The sequence below is a fragment of the Jaculus jaculus genome, chromosome 4, assembly GCF_020740685.1.
Source record: "Jaculus jaculus isolate mJacJac1 chromosome 4, mJacJac1.mat.Y.cur, whole genome shotgun sequence".
Taxonomy (NCBI): Eukaryota; Metazoa; Chordata; class Mammalia; order Rodentia; family Dipodidae; genus Jaculus; species Jaculus jaculus.
In genome coordinates this window covers 24,899,493-24,903,862 of record NC_059105.1, presented here as the reverse complement: position 1 = coordinate 24,903,862, position 4,370 = coordinate 24,899,493, and the positions used below count along the sequence as shown (strand labels likewise).

Here is a 4,370-nt window from a genome sequence, read left to right as displayed (position 1 = left end):
AATTAAAAAATTTTAAATAATAGTGTTCGCTAGCTCAGGTTAAGGTATTCAAAATCTCATAGACAGACATAAACATTTAAAAAGTGAGGTCAAAAAAGGACTTGGTGGTGCATGCCTTTAATCCCAGCACTTGGGAGGCAGATGTAGGAGGATCGCCATGAGTTCGAGACCACCCTGAGACTACATAGTGAATTCCAGGTCAGCCTGAGCTAGAGCGAGACCCTACCTCAAAAAAAAAAATGGAAGTTAAAGACCAAATGTCAAGTGAATGAAATTGTTCTCTCAAGGTTCCCAAAGAATTCTGCAATTTAAGAAGCTGAGCACACTCCATGTGGCCAGTCTCATTAAATACCTTCACTTGGGCCCAGCACTGAAATGGGAGGACCTTAGGCAGGTTTCCTACAGGACATGAGTTAGGGATCAGAATTGAAACAGATACAAATGGGAGAATGACACTCTCACAAGGGCTATCAAATGGCGCAGTTACCACTTGCGACCAAATACTTGTAAAGTCTCAGTTCTGTGAATGTTTAACCTACTGGTAGCCAAAGATCCATCACAATACACTTACGGCCTTTTGACCCTGACCTAAGGAGGAAATGCAACGGTTTATACCATGGTGGATCAAGGGAAAAGATTTTGTCATAGAAAATCTTCAAAAGGTGGATATCTTTGGGTATAGGATTTTAACTGAACCAAAGAGAATAGTTAGAAGAATATTTACTTACGAGACTATCTATCACTACTATGTTTGGGGAAAGAAAGAAAAGTAGAAAAGTTGGGCTGGAGAAATGGCTTAGTGGTTAATTGCTTGCCAGTGAAGCCTAAGGACCCAGGTTCGAGGCTTGATTCCCCAGGAACCAGGTTAGCCAGATGCACAAGGGGGTGCCACTCATCCGGAGTTCATTTGCAATGGCTGGAAGCCCTGGCGCACCCATTCTCTTCCTCTCTCTCTCTGCCTCTTTCTCTCTCTGCCTGTTGCTCTCAAATAAATGAATAAGCAAACAAACAAACTTTTTTTCTTTTGGTTTTTCGAGGTAGGGTCTCACTCTGGTCCAGGCTGACCTGGAATCGACTGTAGTCTCAGGGTGGCCTTGAACTCATGGCGATCCTCCTACCTCTACCTCCCAAGTGCTGGGATTAAAGGCATGTGTCACCACGCCCGGCTCAAAATTTTTTTTTTAAAGTATCTAAATGTTTGCTCAATAATAACATTATATGCTAGGATAAATTATAGAACTCAGGGATACTACAAGAGAATGATGTGGAGGGAAATTACTAATGACATGTTGAGTTAAAAAAAAAAAAAGCAGAGCAAAGGCTGCAAGAGAGGCTGGAGAGATCGTTCAGCAGTTAAAGGCACTTGCTTGCAGAGCCTGCTGGTCCAGGTTCAATTCTGTGTAAAGCCAGATCTACAAAAGTATGAATGCATCTGAGGTTCGTTTGCAGTGGCAGGAGTCCCTGGTTGATGCTGTAGGCAAGGCTAAAAGGGGTGACCCTGAGGTTACAAAGCTAAGGAAGGAGAACTCCCCCTGCAGCAGGAACCGGTCCTGGTGAAAGGAATGAGCAAGTACTCCCAATCAGCTATATAATCCAGAAAGGCTCTGTATAAGAGAAAGGATGCAACTGCCAAATCCAAGGTTGAAAGGAAACGTTTCTTGTTACAGTCACAAAGCCAGTCGGTAGTGACAAGAATGGAGGTGCCCGGGTGGTTAAGCTTCGCAAAAATGCTTAGGTATTATCCTACTGAAGACATGCCATGGAAGCTGTCGAGCCATGGCAAGAAACCCCTCAGTCCACATGTGCCAGCATCATTCCTGGGACCATCCTGATCATCCTCACAGGACGCCCCAGAGGTGAGAGAGTGGTGTTCCTGAAACAGCTGGAAAGTGGCGGACTCCTTGTGCCGGGGCCTCTTTCTCTCAACTGAGTTCCTCTGCGCAGATCATACCAAGTTTGTCATTGCCACTTCCACAAAAATTGACATCAGCAAAGTTAAAATTCCTAAACACCTCACTGATGCTTACTTCAAGAACAAGAAACTGTGGAAGCCCAGGCACCGGGAAGGCGAGGTCTTTGACACAGAGAAGGAGAAATACGGGATCACAGAGCAGCGCAAAGAGGGTCAGAAAGCTGTAGACTTGCAAATTTTGCCAATGATCAAAGCTGTTCCTCAGCTCCAGGGCTACCTGCAGTCGGATTTTGCTCTAATGAATGGAGTTTATCCTCACAAATTGGTGTTCTAAATTTCTTACTAAGAATCTAATTAAACAACTGATCAATTTGTGGGGGGAAATGCTGCAAGAGACACACATGATGAATAAAGGATTTATGCCTAAAATATGCAACAAAATTTATAAACCTCAATAAAAATTAAAGGTAATCAAAAGATCCAAATAGATATATCACAGGAGATTTACAGATGGAATGTAAGCATTCAAAAAAACCAAAAAAGGTTTCAGCATCAGTTGTGATGGGGCTGCTTGTTTATTAGAATAGCTGAAAACCAAGACATGAACATTACCAGTGGTCAGCAAGGATCCTGAACTGTAAGAGTACTCTCCCTAGGGCTGGAGGGATGGTTCATCTGTTAAGGTGCTTTCCTGCAAAGCCTAATAACCTGGGTTCGATTCCCCACTACCCAATAAAGCCAGATGCACAAAGTGATGCATGTATCTGGAGTTCATTGGCAGTGACTACAAGCTCTGGTGCGCACATTTTCTCTCTCTCTCCTTGGAAATAAATAAATAAATGAGTGCTCTCCCAGTTGCTGGGAGTAAGACACTATAGAGCTACTTACAAGACAACAGTTTCTTACAGAGCTAAACAGTATTTTCATACAACCCCACAATCAGGCTCATAAGTTTTGGTTCAGTTGATCTGAAAATACAAATGAGCATAAGGATTCACACACAAATATTTGCATCAGTTTTACTTATACTTGCACAAAGCTCAAAGATCAATAAATTGTACTGCATCCATGCAATCGAATACTATTATCAAGTAAAAGAAATGAGGTATGCAAGTCATGCAGAAACAGGGAGAACTTTTCAATACCCATCGCTAAGTGAAATAAGCCACTCAGAAAAAGTCTGCGTACTGGATGAGATCATTTTAATGACGTTCTGGAAAAGACAAAACTATAAAGTCATCAAACAGATTACTGGTGGTCTGGGGCCTGAAGAAGGACAGTGGTTAAGCAGGTGTAGCTGTGGTATGAGCAGTTATATCTTAGGGTGGTGGAAGATTCTGCATGATAATGTAATAATGGTGTTCACACTACACTACCCATGTATTAAAACTTATAGAATTTTACAGCTCTGAGATTGAAACTTGCATAAATGTATGCACATTTAAAAACTCACTTAGAGCTCAGAAGATCCCAGGGTGGGATGCAGAATAGAACATCTGTACTAGAAATGTACAAGATGGCATCACTGATGTGTGTGGGCAAAAACGTGTTCAACTAAATAACTTCAAAAATGAGTTGATGCTACAGTCAAAACTGCCCATAAGCTCTGTGTCCTAGTTGGTAATGTTGTTTCCCTCAAGATTAGAGGTCAACAATTCTAAACCCAGGACACAGGGAAGCTGAAACTAAGTAAGTAAGTGGACAGCAGGTGGTCAGCACTGAATTTCTGTCACTTGGAGTGGGAGTTTATAGACAAACAAGGGGAGACATCTACAGTGGTCCATGTTGTCTTTACTAGAGTAGAGTTGAAAACATCAGTTTGAACTCTGTTTAGTGTAACATCAATACAGACAAATACATGGGAATAAATAATTATAAATATTTATATTCACCAGTTATTATACACATACATATCTCCTTGCTCTGTTAGCAAAAAGGTCCCAACAGCAACACTATCCAAATGTCAACACGCTCACTAAGTGCCCAGACCTTGGCATTTACTACTGCTCTCCAGCAAAAGGAACCAGTGTCCCTTGGACAAATGGCTGATCTTGGGACTGGAGCAAAGGAAACATGCAACTCTGTGGTGTCAGAAAGGAAGGAAATGTGTCAAAAATCTCACAGCAATAGTGGCATGCCAAATGGACATCAACTAAAGATTTCCCAAAACTAGAGCAATCTGAACAAGACAAATAACATAATATTGGAGTATTATCCAAAGCATTAAGTAAATGTCCTCGAGTGCATAATGACATAAATGGTTAGAGAAATAGATAAGCAAATGTGTCAGGGAGAAGACAAATTGTCTATGACAAAGAATTCCAAATAATTTATGTAGGCACTCATTGCTACATGGGGAAGAAGCCAGATCCCTTAGCCTTAAGCATGGGCTCCCAAGGGTAACTTCCCTCTAAAGAGCAGTGTGGAAGGAGGGGCAGAAAAAGAGTCTCGTTCTTGT

The 4,370-nt window shown here is 41.7% G+C and overlaps 1 pseudogene; it reads left to right on the top strand.

Annotated features, from left to right (window-relative positions):
• The first annotated feature begins 1,422 nt into the window (after positions 1-1,422).
• Positions 1,423-2,288, top strand: LOC101604152 (annotated as a pseudogene).
• Positions 2,289-4,370: the final 2,082 nt, after the last annotated feature.